The 16,779-nt window shown below is 33.1% G+C and overlaps 1 protein-coding gene across 2 annotated transcripts in view; it reads left to right on the forward strand.

Moving 5' to 3' along the window:
• The window catches only part of MARCHF1 (membrane associated ring-CH-type finger 1), an 853,816-nt gene that overhangs the window by 268,944 nt on the left and 568,093 nt on the right, over positions 1 to 16,779 (forward strand). For both annotated transcript variants that reach the window (XM_053216753.1, XM_053216752.1), the window contains exon 2: positions 9,368 to 9,444. The gene's annotated coding sequence lies outside the window, so the exon portion shown is untranslated. The remainder of the gene's footprint in view (positions 1 to 9,367; positions 9,445 to 16,779) is intronic.

The following is a 16,779-nucleotide window of genomic DNA, read 5'->3' on the forward strand; positions in this document are numbered from 1 at the left end:
GTATTGATATGAAGAATTTTCCCTGATTCTACTTGAGTTTGTTTATTTTGAAGGTGGTTGTGGTGTTATTTCTTTTAGGTATTTATAACTCTTATATCTTCATTGTGATTTTTGACCTTTATCAGTGTAAGTTGTCATTATATGTGCTTTCTGTTTTGTTGCCTGTTTTCGTGTTTTTGGATCCGCATTTTACTTTCTTATATTAGAATTGAAAATTACTACATTTGATTGGTAGATCATTTTATTTACTTTGACTAGAATACCTTTGCGTATCCTTTTATATTTTGCTTTTTTGAATCAATTTTGTTTATCTGTGCATCTTATATTCAGAACAGAATTGAATTTTGCCTTAAAAAATTAAAGGTGAGGGGCGCCTGGGTGGCTCAGTCATTAAGCATCTGACTCTTGGTTTTAGCTCAGGTCATGATCTCACAGTTCATGAATTTGAGCCCCGCATTGGGCTCTGTGCTGGCAGCACAGAGTCTGCTTGAGATTCTCTCTCCCTGTCTCTGCTCCTGCCCCATTCATGCTGTCTCTGTCTCTGTCAAAATAAGTAAATAAACTTAAAAAAATTAAAGGTGAATTAAGAATGTTTATATTTATTGAAGTCGATGTATTTGTTTTCAGCTCCGTCTTACAAAATCAAGTTATTGTGTATTATATTTTACATTACTGTTTCATTCATTAGGTTTTCTGGGTACTGTACTATTTTGTAATTTTTTTTATTTAGCAAGATTTGCAACTTTGTTCTAACAATTATATTCATGCTTGTTACAGTTCTCTCACTACTTGCCTTAGTTATCTATTATTTGCTTTGTTAGCTTTAGTGTTAAGTAATACCCATTTTTAAGACTTTCTATGTGCTAATCATCTAGTCTTTTTCTTCTGCTTCTCTTCTCATTTCATAGTTGAACTATTTCTACTGTGTCTAAATTCATAACCTTTACTTACTATTCTTCCACAAATATCCCAGTCTGTTCTATTCTCTTTAGTTCACAAATATATAAAATGTTCCTCACTACTTGATTTGTCAGAATTTCCCTAATTGTCTTTTGATTAGCTAGAGCTCTAAGGAAGGGTTCATGAATATAGCATCCTCTCAGTTCTCAAAAGCTTAATATTGTTTTGCTAAGCCTTGATGCTTAAAAATAACCTGGCTGTGGGGGCGCCTGGGTGGCTCAGTCAGTTAAGCGTCTGACTTCAGCTCAGGTCACGATCTCGCGGTCCGTGAGTTCGAGCCCCGCGTCAGGCTCTGGGCTGATGGCTCAGAGCCTGGATCCTGCTTCCGATTCTCTGTCTCCCTCTCTCTCTGCACCTCCCCCGTTCATGCTCTGCCTCTCTCTGTCTCAAAAATAAATAAACATTAAAAAAAAAATAACCTGGCTGTGTCTAAACTCATCTCACACCCTGAATTACTTCATTGATAATGTTTCACCAATGTTTCCTTATTTAGCATATTTCTGTCAAGTCTGTGGTCAACCAAATTTTCTTTTGTTTCTCTGTGAAACATTTCTTTTTCATTGTATGTCCAGAGGATGTTTTTCTGCATCCAAAAATAATAATTTTATTAGGATACTTATTAGCATGTTTTTTATTTGACTATATTTTCAAGTGCAGGTTGACACTTTTATAATACCTAAAGAATTTATTTTCTTTTTGGAATGTTTTCTTGAATTATATTTTAAGATACTCTATTTCATTATTTGATTTTTCTTCTTGGTGATCCTAATTATATGTATTATGAATTGTTTGCTTCTGTTTATCTCTTTGGTAAATCATCTTTTTCTGTACTTATAGTTACACACTCTAATTGATGTTGACTGCGTTCTGTGACCACTAGGACTCAACTTTACTTACCCCACTTCTGTTTTCATAATTGGCTTCTGCTTAGGAATGGATGCAAACTGTCAATGTTGATTTATGTTTTTTTTTAAATTTTTTAAATATTTATTTATTTTTGAGGGAGAAGGAGAGACAGCGAGTGGGAGAGGGGCAGAGAGAGAGGGAGAGGGTCAGAGAAAGTAGGCTCCAGGCTCTGAACTGTCAGCGCAGAGCCTGATGCAGGGCTTGAACTCACGAACCACAAGATCATGACCTGAGACCAAGGTGGATGCCCAACCAATTGAGCCACCCAGACACCCCTGTCAGTGTTGATTTCATATATTCATTTACTTGTTATTGAAAGTTTTACAACTATCTATTAATTTTTCTGTAGGATATGGGTAATTTTGTTTTATAAACTTATTGACTTCTAGTTTTTGGAGAAGGCATAAAGAGATTGACATTGAGGCAACTGAAATTCTGTAATGGAAATCAGAAATTCAAAATTAAATTATTTAGACAGTTTTAATATTTATATGTTCCAATACTGAGTTTTTTACTTTAGAGTTTGGTATATTTGATAGTCTTTTTGTAGAAAAATCCTTTCTAATAAACTTAATTTAGAAAAGTCACATTCACATTTGACAAAGGACATTGAATATTCTGGGAAAACATTAAAAAGTTTTTTTTTAATGTTTATTCATTTTTGAGAGACAGAGAGAGACAGAGTGTGAGCAGGGGAGGGGCAGAGGGAGAGGGAGACACAGAATCCGAAGCAGGTTCCAGCCTGCGAGCTGTCAGCCCAGAGCCCGATGTGGGACTTGAACTCATGAACCGCGAGATCATGGCTTGAACCGAAGCTGGATGTTTAACCCACTGAGCCACTCTGGCACCTCGGGAAAACATTTTTTTAAAAATAAGTGATGGAATATCATTAATCCGTTATTTATTTATTTATTTTTGAGAGAGAAGTAGGGAGTGCAAGCCGGGGAAGGGCAGAGAGAGAGGGAGAATCTCAAGCAGGCTCCATACTTGAACTTGATGCAGGGCTCAGACTCATGAAACTGTGAGGTCATGATCTGAGCCTGAGTCCAACGCTCCACTGACTGAGCCACCCAGATGCCCCTGGGAAGTCATATTTTAAAACTACCTTGTAAATTACTAATGCAAATATTTTAAATACTTAATGAATGTCATACTGGACTTTAAAGAATGGCTTAAGGTTCTTAGTTCCTGACAATACATATTATTACTCGGTTTAGTCAATAATAAGTATTAATTTCCATTTATATTTATCATAATCCACCAAATTGCATACATCATCCTGAAGCTATATGTCCCTGGGCCAGATGTTTCAGTATCACTTAAGAATTTGTTAGAAATGCACAATTTATAGCCCAATTCAGAACTACTGTATCAGAATCTGCATTTTAAAAGGTTCCTAGATGACATGTGTGCCCATTAAAATGGGGTAAGCATTGATCTAAAATGAGAAAGGTTTCTTTTTTTAGTATTGTGAAATATTCTTAAAAAATTTGTTTTTACATTTATTCATTTTTGAGAGACAGAGCCTGAGCAGGGGAGGGGCAGAGAGACAGGAAGACGCAGAATCTGCAGCAGGCTCCAGACTCTGAGCTGTCAGCACAGAGCCTGATACAGGGCTCGAACCCACGAACTGTGAGATCATCACCTGAGCCAAAGTCGAACGTTTAGCCAACTGAGCCACCCAGGTGTCCTGAGCATTGTGAAATATTCTTTTAAAATAGCAATTATTCAATTATTTAAAGGAGACATTGAGTTGACATATTGATCTTTGCCAAATGCAGAAATGTTCAGTTTTACATTAAAGATGGAATGGAATTCATAGTCAAATTAAGTCATCTTTTAAATTCTTGTCTTTTCTACAAGGCAGGGGTTAGTATCAATGTCAAGAGATTCAGCCATTTTTGCTTTGAATTTTCCTAATGCTTATAAGAGATACACACACACTGATACACACACATTGGGTTCTTGAATATATTTTTTCTAAAACAGTACTATCCAATAGAACTTTCTCAACATGCTTTCTATCTTTAGTGTTCAGTGCAGTAACCAATAACCACATGTGCCTATTGAGTTCTTGGAATTATTGAGAGCTGGATAATTTTTAATTTTGTTTAATTTAATTGCTAAAGTTTAAATCTACATGTGGCTATTGAGAATTTGGAATGTGGCCGCTCTGAGAAACTGAGGTTTTTATTGTATTACTTAAATTTACATGTGGCTAGTGGCTACTGTATTAGGAAACTCTGAAACTGAAACTGGCAAAGTGTGGCTTGCTTTTGTATGGTCCATGAGCTAAGAATGTTTTTGTTTTTATGTTTTCACACACACACACACACACACACACACACACACACACACACACACACACACGAGTATGCAGTACAACCCAGACTATATGTGGCTTGCAAAGCCTAAAACATCTGGTATCTGGCCGTTCACAAAAAATGTAGACTCCTTTGAATTGCTACTTTAACTTAGTGCATCATGCAGAACTAGGAAATAAATTTAAAAGCAGGTATTTTGGAATGTACACCATTGTCTAGCATTTTCATCAAGAGATTTATATATAGAATTGCTTGATAACGTTGAGTTTTACTGTTATGAAGCATCAATTTAACTTATACATTGAATATTCATAATGTTTTCATCTTTATGGTTGAAAATTTTTCAATAACATCCGAAATTTAATTGAAGCCAAGGAATATTGTTAAGATCTTCAGCCTCATAAGACAAGATCAGTAATGTTCAGAGAAATTTTTTCTGTATCATTAAGTATTCATGCCTACAGACTAGACAGAAAGATAAAAAAAAATCAATTCCATAGAATTTTCTTTTGGGTATTGCCTCCTCGAATTAAAATTTTACTGAAATCTATTTTTCTTTTTCATATTTTGTGGCAGGTATGACATCCATAGTCATCAATACTTCCCCCTAGATTCTGAATGTTAGGAATTTGCAAAAATTTTGTTTTGGAAAAAAATGTCCTAAAAATGTTTACATAAAAATATTGAAAATTTCAAATTATCAAATTCTCACTAATTATAATTTATTATACAAAGATTACATCATGAGCTGTATCTAAAATAATTTGAATGACATTTAACATTTTCTTCAAAAAGAATGATTCATTACTTCTGTAATAAATCTAATTATTCAACTTTGTATATTATTTCTTAAATGTGTCATATTACTGGATGCCAGTGTTTTTAGTGTGAATAAATATCCTTTCATAATATTATCAAGTTTTGCTATGATCTTTGCCAAATGCAGAAATTTCAATTATCACTCTCAAACTTCCTTGGATGATCTTCTGAACACATTTGCTTTGCCAAAACCAAAATTATGTATATTATGTGTTCAAAAACATGCCATCTCTTATTTTCATTTCGTGTCTGTTCTTCAACAAAAATAGTTATTGATTTTTCCAAATGAGATTTACATTTTCAATACCTGATCCTGTGATTGCCTTTCAGTCTCTTTCACTCTTGTTTACTCACTCGCCAGAGTTGAGTATTGGTCATTCTCAAGTATTCATTGATATTTTTTATACCTGCAGAAATTCACACTGACTACAAGATTCTTTGCATAAAGCAAACAGAATATAGTGATTTTTTTCATTTGAGAAAATAAGAATATGACAAATATCCCAAAACTTCCTATCTGTGCTGACTTTTGTAATGTCAAGCTTTATTTTATGAGATGATGATTCTTAGCAAGAGTAGCTCTCTGATGAATATGAAAAATGTGTCCATATTTTGAGATTTTGGTGGAATACATTTGGTTTGATGAAGTTTTCAGGATTTTGTTTTTCTGCTAGTTTTTTATTGAAAGTCAGTAGTCCTTGTAGACATAGAAGTGGGAGATAATTTCACATCCTGTTCTATTAGTGATGATTCATACTACATTCTGCAAAAGTAATAGCTCTGAGGTTTTCCCCCTCTTTTTTTTGTCATTCAATCCTCAGTTTTCAGTTTTTTGTTTCAGTGTCCTAATTTTCTTTTTTTTTTTGGTGGAAAGTTTTCCATTTTTTGTCTTCATGTCTCAGTATTTTTTATTATAAGAAAATAAGTTTATAATAATTGTATTTTTATAACTTTATTGTACATTTTATTGTGTTTCCACTACTTAGCAAAAATAATCAAGTGTAATATAACATCATATGTGGTCTGCCTAAGTTTTAACACAACATTTAATTTTTCTAATGACCAAACTTCCACACTAAATATTTTGATTCTTTTACAGTGAATGCATCATTATCTAATAATCTCTCATTTAAGAGTGTGTCAATACTTAGTTTTATATTATTAATGATTAATTACAGTTAAATAGGGGCACCTGGGTGGCTCAGTCGGTTCAGTGTCCGACTTTGGCTCAGGTCATGATCTTGTGGTTTGTGAGTTCAGCCTCCACATGGGGCTCTGTGCTGACAGCTTGGAGCCTGGAGCCTGCTTCACATTCTGTGTCTCCTTCTCTTTGCCCCTTCCCCACTTGTGCTCTGTGTCTCTCTATCAAAAATAAATGTAAAAAATTTTTTTAAAAAATTACAGTTAAATAATGATTTATATCATAATGAAAGCACCTTCTAGACATAGATAGGGGATTCAGTAGTACTTTGCAGCAATGTTGCAATCAACAAAATGCAGTTGATATAAACTTCAATAAAAATACATTAAATATAAATATATCCACTAAATTAATGCAGGGAGAGATTTTTTTAATTTTACAGATACATATACTTATGTATTATAAGCATATGAAGGCAGGTAGTTAGATAAATAGATAAATATTGATGGATATACCAATTTGAAGCCCAGCTACTTGTTTAGAGGTACAGATTATTATAGATAGTATTAAATCACCACTATATTTTGATTACTAGTTTGTCAGATTTGTTTCTCCTTTGCAAACTCAAGTGGAATGATGTATATTGATCCTATTGTATTATAATAGAACAGTTTATCCCATTTACTGGAAGTTTGGCATAGTAAGTATGCAAATAAACTATTTCGGATAAACATTTATAATAAAAATACAAAACTGAAAATGTTTCAAGTTACTGGAACACCATTAGATGTGCTATGCTCAATCTGAATACCCAAACCCATCCAGCATTTTTAGTGAAACAAAATTTTCACAATTTTTAGTGAAACAACTGTAACCTATATTCTCCCTTTTTGCAAAAGAATCTTCAGTATTCATCATGGCAGAATGGTTTGAAAGATAAATCACATATCTAGTCATTATGTACCATCTGTTAATTAAATCATGACATTCTCCCACTTCTGCTTTTATAATTTATTTGTGGGATAAAATTATCTACACAGTTTTCTATTTACTTAATTCTCTCTCAGCATTCTCCCCAGTTACTTATACAGAGATAATTTTGACACCCACCTCACCACATGCCAAAATATATAAGAACACTGTGGTCACTACAGTTTAGTCTTAGAATCCCTCCTTTCCCCAAATACATATCTCTTTATGTAAGGTTTGTTCTATCTCCCTTCTTCCCTTACTTCCTATCTCTTATTCCTCTTCCTCCCATCTACCTTCCTCCCTTTGTTGACTGTCATGCCTTATTACACAAAGGGAAGTAAATGTTGAATAGGGACATATGAAGAAGAAAAGCATCTGGTTTATTAAGCTTTGAAAGGCCAGCTTGGAAAGCCTAAAATGATGAAGTAACATAATGCCTACTAGTGGTCTCATGCAATTAATGACAGTATAATTTTTGAACAGTTTGTTAGGGTTTCTATTTGTTTTCATTATGCTAATAGATCCGTTGATATTTTGCAATACTTTCTACTTGAAACTCAGATTTTAATAACTAAATTTCATTTAAATTATATAATCTGTAAATATGAGGTCTTTTGAAACATGTAAAAATTTTAAGCTATCCAGTTTAATTTGAGCAAAACAAGGTAGCCATAGTTAAAGCTGGATGACAGCAGTTGGACTATTCTGAGCCCAAGAAGAATACCTTTCTTTAATTGTAAAAGAAATCATCTGCAGTTGTTGATGGGTATTTGATTGGTCATATTCTTTATATTTTGGGTATTTGAAAATAGGCAATTTATTTAAAAATATGCACTGAAAGTAGAAATAAAAGACTTATTTGTGTTTAAAACTGCATTGATAATAACAAAAATTAATAGCAATTCTTATAGTTCTATATACTTTATTCTTCCCTTATGGAAACTTTTGTTGTTATTGTTATTTCTCTGACTTATCTGGTTTTCAATTTGTTGTATATAGTCTGAATTTCGTTTTTCTACAAGATATGGCTACAGTGTGTTCCTAGCAGCAGCAGTTGACTTTTGTAAGTCAATTTACTAATTCTATAGACAAGCTAATTTCAAATAGCTATTATACAGTGTTCACTTTGCTCCCTGTATATCGATTCTATCAATAGATGTATAAATATAATATTTCATATTACACATATTTCACATTATATATAATTCATATTATATATAATTCATATGAACATGTCATATTTTATCTACAACTACAATGTTACTTATACATTCTTTGAAAAATGATCAATAATATCTAATAGTTTGTTAAAATACTACCTTGTGATCTTTCTTCATAGAAAAAAAGAATAAGGGGAGATTCTAAGAGATTGATGTTCAGCTCACTGAATGGACAATTGACATTGTTACTCCTTTCAAGCACGCATAGGCAATTCAATATTGTAGTCATGTTTGCCTTTCTTTGGAGTGAATTCTAAAACAAATGAAGGATGGAATAGTTAGTGCCGTTTTATACATAGGGATGTAAGAGGGAGTGCACCCACCTGGCTTGTTTCTTCTTGATACGCTGCTTAGAATGTCTAAGGATCCATAAGTGAACCTGTTGCTTAGCTTCACACAGTGTTGTTTTGTATATCCTTCAAGTATGTCATATTTTTATTCATCCTCATTATTTGATACGAAATTTATTCTCAAATTGGTTTCCATACAACACCCAGTGCTCATCTTAACCGGTGCCCTCCTCAATGCCCATCACCCACTTTCCCCTCCCTCCCACCCTCCATCAACCCTCATTGTATTTCAGACATTCTGTTGATTTCAGGCTAATCATCATGAAATAACTGTATCAAGGTGGGACCAGGTATTCTAGTTGGGAGTTTTTGTTTGTCCTCTGACTTTGGAGTCATTGCTGAGTGTCTTAGCTGCTCAGCCGCACATACATGATACAAACAACTTTTTTTTTGTCTTACAGAAAATAAACCTTCAGTTGACACACTCTTAACATACTGAGGTATCTAAATATTTTGGAACTGTTTAGAAATTGATAGAAATTCTTTCTCATGACCTGAATATTGGCACAAATGGCATTAGGAACACTGTGATGTTATGGTTTCGTGACTATTTAGATAGGCCTACAATTTGTACAGTATTTGTGTGGTCGGTCTTCCCATTACACAAACTGAGTTTCCTTATAGTTAATTTTTTTTAAGTTCAGCCTTTAAGTTTATTTAAATTTTCTTTTTTAGGAAATGTACCCAAGACGAATTCTGAGAGAATATACTCAGTTGTCCTGCTGTGATTAAACAAGGCGCTGCTGCATTTTGTAAGTTCATCTATTTTTATCCTCTATAGAGAAGACTTTCTGCTACAGAGAGCCACATGTTTAAGTTGGAATTGGAGTCAGACTTTCTTTAATGGATGGGCTTTAATTGATTTTATTTTTTCAAACTTTATTTTACCCAGATTTTATTCAGTTTCAGTGAATAGCATTTCTTTTTAAAATTAACTCTGTTTCCTTGTATCTATTAGCCACTATTTTAATGACTTGTGATAAGAACTTTATTAGTTGAAGAGCTATATGTAAGAGGCAGGGCTGTGAGTAATACTGATTTGCCTGGGCAAATATATTGGTAATTATAATAGCCTTCATTTCAGCAAACAAATATATTTAATGTTATCTCTACTAACTGCCTTATGTGGCCTCATGAAAGTAACAGAGTACTGATTGTCTTTGGGAAACATATTGATTTTATTTTGTTACTAATATAGCTTTTACATTCAAGGATTATAATATTCGTCATGGTGAGATGTGTACTACATAACTTTGATGTACTAGGATCTAATATTTGTGCATTTCATATGATAAAAAGAAAACCAGCAAAGGCTTCTGTGTGAAGAGTCATGAATGACATTAAATTGAATGTCTCCTGAACCTTTAAATTTACATTTCTCGTTATCTCAAAGTTAAAATATTTTGCTATTTCAGTTTGTAAAACACAGTGTAAAGCAAATAGTTTCTCCCTTTGTTTATAAGCTACCTTCTGGTATTGAGATAAAATAGTCTCTTGCCTCTAATTAGTTTTCTATGAAAAACCCAGTAGATTGAGAGACTGTAATCCACGCTGTTAATTTTTTTTGTAACTTTTCCTTTTCCTTTCTTTTGCTTTTCTCTCATGCAGGCTATTTCCACCAAATAAAAGAAAAAAAATATGCTGTATCTCTCTATAATAAGTGCAAGGGAGATCAAACAAATGAAAATATATACCTAAAGACTTGTCATCTGTGGCATAGAAGCAGTGCTTTTTCATTGAGGGTGTTTTGTTAACCCAATATGTTTGAACAACTTAATTAGTGTTGAATATGATAACATGAAGACCACACCTAAAGACAGATTTTAGAAACCTGTATAGTAATTTGGAGGACAGAAACCACTTCAGAAATATCTTGAAGTTTATGGAGCATCACATACAAAAGAGGGAAATTTTGTAAAGACAAATATTCACATAGCTCATGTAAAAAAAATAAAGATGTACAAGGCTAGCACAAAAATCATCTTAAATTCCAATTTTTTCAAACCTGATTCATTTGTAATTATTTTTAGTTTTATTGAGAACGGATTGACATATATCACTATATAAGATTAAGGTATACAGAATGATTGATTAACATATATTATGAAATGATTACCACAATAGGATTAGTTAACATCCATTATCTCATATAGATAAAATAAAAAGAAAAAAAATTCTTCTTGTGAAGAAAATTCTTAAGATATACTCTCTTAACAACATTCCTGTATATCATACAGCAGTGTTAGCTATAGCAATCATATTGTACATTACATCTCTGTTACTTATTTATCTTATAATTGGAAGTTTATACCTTTTGACTACTTTTCTTTAATTCTACCTCCCCTCAGCCCCTGCCTTAGGTAACCACACATCTTACCTCTTTTTCCATGAGTTAGGTGTTTTGTTTTGTTCTGTTTCTTGAGATTCTGCATTTAAGTGAGATCATACAGTATTTGTCTTTCTCTGTCTGACTTAGCAGTATGCCTTCAAGTTTCATCCATGGTGTCCCGATTAATAGAATTTCCTTTTTTTTTAATAGATGAGTAATATTCCATTGTTTGTGTGTGTGAAATATATATATTACTTCTTTATCCATTCATCTATTGATAGACACATAGGTTGTTTTCCTTGTCTTCGTATGGTAAATAATGCTGCTGTGAACATGGGAGTGCAGGTATCTTTTCAAGTTAGAGTTTTTGTTTCCTTTAGATGTATTCCCAGAAGTAACATTTCTGGATCAAATGGTAGTTCTATTGTTAATTCTTATGAGGAAACTTCATACTGTTTTCCATAGTGACTGTACCAAATACTTACATTACGGTCCCACCATCAGTGCACAAGGTTTTCCCTTTTCTACATATGCATGCTAGCATTTATCATCTCATTTCTTAATGCTGTCCATTCTAACAGGCATGAGATATCTCATTGTGGTTTTAATTTGCATTTCTCTAATGGCTAGTGATTTTGAAGCATTTTTTCATATATCTGTTGACCATCTTTTTTGCAAAAATATTTATTCAGTTGCTTTGCCCATTTTTAAATTCTACTATTTGGGATTTTTTTTTTTTTTTTTTTTTTTGCTATTGAATTGTAGGAGTTTTTAAAATATTTTTTTGGGTATTCACCCCTCATCAGATATATGGTTTACAAACATTTTTTCCCATTCTATAGTTTGTCTTTTCGTGTTGTTGACACATGTCTTTGTGCAGAAGCTTTTAAGTTTGGTATGGTCCCTTTGTTTATTTTGTATTTTGTTGCTTGTGCTTTAGCTGGAATTTCTAGAAAACTATTGCCAAGACACATGTCAAGGAGCTTTTTTCCTGTTTTCTTCTAGAATTTCTTAATTTCAGGTCTTACATTTAAGTCTTTAATCCATTTCAAGGAAATTTTTGTGAGTGGTGCAAAGTTTGGGTCCAGTTTCATTCTTTTGTATGTGAATATCCAGTTATTTCATCACCACTTATTAAAGAGATTATTTTTTCTACACCAAGTATTCTTGGCTCCCTTGTCAAATATTAGTTGGCCATATATACTCTGGTTTATTCTGGGCTCTGGATTCTGTTCCATTGGTCTCTTTTTGCCTCTTTTTATGCCAGTACCATATTGTTTTAGTCACTATAGCTTTACAGTATAGTTTGAAATTAGGAAGTATGATCCTGTTCTGTTCTTTCTTCTCAGGATTGATTTGGCTATTCAGAGTCTTTTGTGGTTCCATATAAATTTTGAGTGTATTTTTAAAAATTTTCTGTAGGGGCACCTGGGTGGCTCAGTTGGTTAAGCATCTGACTTCAGCTCAGGTCATGATTTGTGGTTCATGAGTTGAGGCCCTGCATCGGGCTCTATGCTAACAGCTCAGAGCCTGGAGCCTGCTTCGGATCCTGTGTCTTCTCCTCTGTCTGCCCCTACCTTGCTCATGCTCTGTCTCTCTCTCTCAAAAAAAAAGTAAATATTGAAAAATTGTTTTTTTAATTTTCTATAAAAAATGCAGTTGTAACCTTGATAGTGATTGTATTGAGTCTATTGATGGCTATTGGTAGTATTGATATTTTAACAATATTCTTCCAATCTATGAACATGGGATACTTTTCATTTATTTGTGTCATCCTGAATTTCTTTCATCAGTGTCTGCAGTTTTCAGAATAGAGATCTTTCACCTCTGTGATGAAACTTCTTAGCTATTTTATTTTTTTTGATGTCATTGTGAATGGGATCAATTTCTTTTTCTTTTTCTTTCAGAAAATTTATTGTTAGTGTACAGAAAAGCTACTGACTTTTGCGTGTTAATTTTGTATCCTGCCACTTTACTGAATTTGTGGATTAGTTTAAACAGTTTTGGTTGTCTTTAGGATTTTCTATATATAATTTATGTCATCTGAAAATAGAATTTTACTTCTTCCTTTCCAATTCTGTTACTGTTATTTTACTTTATTTTATTTTATTTATTGATTGGTTGATTGATTGCCTGATTGCTTTAGCTAGGACTTACAGTACTATGTTGAGCGGGAGTGGTGATAGTGGGCGCTCTTGTCTTGTTCCTGATGTAAGAGGACAAATTTCAACCTTTCACTATTGAATATGATGTTAGCTGCAGATTTCTCATACATGGCCTTTATTATGTTGAGATTTGTTTCTTATTTCTCTAATCTGTTGTGTTTTGTAATGAATGGATATTGAATTTTGTCAAATGCTTTTTCTGTATCTGTTGAGATGATCATATGATTCTTTTCTTCCATTCTATTAATGTGATGTATTACATTGATTAATTTGCATATGTTTAACCATCTTTGCAGACCATGGATAAATCCCACTCATTAATGGTGAATGATCCTTTTAATGTGCTGCTGAATTTGGTTTGCTAATATTTTGTTGAAAATATTGTAATTTTTGTATCTAGATTCATCAGGGGTATTGGCCTATAGTTTTCTTTTCTAGAGTATCTGAATCTGGCTTTGGCATAAGAAAGTACTGGCTTTAAAATGAGTTTGGAAGTTTTTCCTTCTCTTCCCTTATTTTGAATACTGAAAATAATTGGTGTAATACTTCATCAAATATTTGGTAAAATTCAGCAGTGAAGCCATCTGGTCCAGGGTTTTTCTTTGTTGGGAGATTTTTAGTTAGTGATTCAGTTTCTTTAATAGGAATTAATCTGTTCAGATTCTCTATTTTTTCCTTATTCAGTCTTGGTAGGTTGTATGTTTCTATGAATTTTTCCATTTCTTCCAGGTTGTCCAGTTTGTAGGTGTGTAATTGTTTATAGTAGACCTTTATGCTTTTTTGTATTTCTGTGAGCTCAGTTATCTGTATTAATATTTTTCTCCATGAAAACCATGAAGTTTTTACCCTAAAACACTGCATTTAATAAAAATTATCAGTTGCCTTTTTTTTTTTTACTAAATAAAGATTTATCTGTGTATCTTATCTCTTAAAATCCATTTTTTGATCATTGAGTAGCAGTAGTATTCAATGAGTATACAATTTTCATTAATAGAAAACATTTGCTAAATATTTACAGTGTATCAAACCCTATTCATGAAAGATGGCAAAAAAATTGGTGTTCAATATGATCTGTGTAGTTTTATCAGTTTTATCAGTGGTGAATATGCCTTTTCTATTAGGTTTTTATAGAAGTTTCCTGTTCCCGCATTACTGCATCAGTTCCTACACATCTAAGAAATACAATTTAGAAACCATGGAGGTATTATTAGACCTTAGACTTGTAAAATGCAAGAAATATTTTTAAGAGCCAGGAACAAATATATTTTTGCTTTTGGTAACGCTCCTCTTTATTACTCTGAGCATTTGTGGTGTATTCATCTAAAGAAAAATCTGGAATATATGGAGAAAGTCAAAGAGAAAAATAAAAACTGTGGTCACAGATTTTCAGTAATAGTGTCTCTCTGATAAAAAATATTTAAGGAAGTAGAATAATTCATTTAAGGGGCGCCTGGGTGGCTCAGTTGGTTAAGCATCCGATTTCGGCTCAGGTCATGATCTTGCGGTCTGTGAGTTCGAGCCCCACGTCAGGCTCTGTGCTGACAGCCCAGAGTCTGGAGCCTGTTTCAGATTCTCTGTCTCCCTCTCTCTCTGACCCTCCCCCATTCATGCTCTGTCTTTCTCTGTCTCAAAAATAAATAAATGTTAGAAAAAAATTAAAAAAGAATAATTCATTTAAAAAAGAAAATGATGAAATAACTGAATATTATTATTCTTTATGTGTATGAAAGAGCTCATGGGAAAGGTGGACAGTTCTATATTTTGTAGAAATTAAAAAAAAAACACCAAGGATCATAACCCTGGACTGTTACCAGTATAGATTTCTATGCTGCGAGAATTTTTAAGCACTAGAATACTTACAGGTAGATGTTTGAAAATCCCTTATTTTGAAATATCTCTTAAAGCAAAACGTATCCCATCTTTGAAGGACTATCTGAGAGAAAAAGTGCTAATTACAACATGAAATCTTCTAAATCTAGGATTAAATGATCATAAATTAGTTACTGTTTTACCTTCTGTAATAACTCATTAACTTCAATCGACATTGGCTTTGATTTTCTGAGACCATACAGAGGAGGAAGTTAACTGCTTTAATAAAACATCTCTTGCTCAGCGATGGTGCCAGTTGAATAACTATTTAGTCCCTAATGGAGAATTAGTATAGTTTTCTCTACGGGTTTAAAGGATGATCAAAGTAGATCCTTTGCCTGTGGCATGAAATCTTTCCTATAGCTAGAGTAAGTTCATCTGTCTGGAATTCATCTAAACAAATGTTTTTTTAATGAGCACATTAAAAAAAAAAACAGCTATCTTTTTGGTGTCCATTCTTGCTTTTCCCTTAAGAGAGGATTATACTTCACAGGTAATACCTATATACTATATTATAACTCTCGGACCTCCCACAACATTTTAAGGCTATGTTTTGTAGGCCACATACATATTAAAAAAGATGTAGAAAACAAGCAATCACTGAATGAACGAAGTGCAAAATGAAGTGTTGCCGTTATTCAGAGAATAAGTCTAATTAAAATTGGGTTAAAATCTATTGGAAAAACCTAGATGGATAATAGATGGCTGATATCAAAGAATAGAGTGAGAAAATTCTTAACTTAAGAATTTACTTAAGATAGAGGTCCCAGATTTAAAGGCATTGGAAAGAGAATTTTATGAAATGAGTAGGAGGAAGCAAAGTTAAGTAGGTAAGATTGATTGAAACCATGAAAAGTCTTAATTCCATGCTGTGAAGCCTATACTTCATTCAATGGAGAGGCAGTGATGAGAAACATTTCAATGAAATTCTTTTCTGTCAATTCCTAATAATTGATGTGGAGGGAAAGGGTGAAAAAAAATCAAAGATGATGCCATAGTTCTAACTCTTAAAAAGTGGAAAAATAGACCATGAATGGAAATATGAAAATTAAAGAGGTAGGGTGGAGGGGGCAGTTTGTATGAATGATGCAATTTTTGAAATATTCTGAACTGACTTTCCAGAAGTTTCTTATCTCAACTTATATATTCATCTCAAACCCATTTTTTATCATTGTCATTTAAAAATTTTTTTAAGGTTTATTTATTTTTGATATAGAGAGACAGAATGTGAGCAGGGTAGGGGCAGAGAGAGAGGGAGACACAGAATCTAAAGCAGGCTCCAGGCTCTGAGCTGACAGCACAGAGCCTGTTGCGGGGCTCAAACTCATGAACTGTGAGATCGTGACCTGAGCTGATGGCAGATACTCAACGGACTGAGCCACCCAGGCACCCCTTACAATTGGCATTCTTGACAGTAAAACAAATGGGTCATTTGTATTCATTTTTGTCTTACATTGTCACTGTACCTCTAGTTTATCCAAAACTGAATTTTTAAGTGAAAAAACTTGGGAGTTCTTGAAGTGTTGAAAAAAAAATGCTCATTTTGTGGTAATTTTTACCCACATAAAGCCCAGAGTCGACATTCAGGAATAATTATTTGATTCATACATCAGTTTGTTTTGTACCTGTGGACATTTTATAGCAACAAAATGGATTTGATTCTTTGCTTCACTTACAAAATTCTTTTTACTTCCTAAAAGACAGAGTCACTTTGTAAGAAAGAG

The sequence above is a fragment of the Acinonyx jubatus genome, chromosome B1 (assembly GCF_027475565.1).
Source record: "Acinonyx jubatus isolate Ajub_Pintada_27869175 chromosome B1, VMU_Ajub_asm_v1.0, whole genome shotgun sequence".
NCBI classification, from domain to species: Eukaryota; Metazoa; Chordata; class Mammalia; order Carnivora; family Felidae; genus Acinonyx; species Acinonyx jubatus.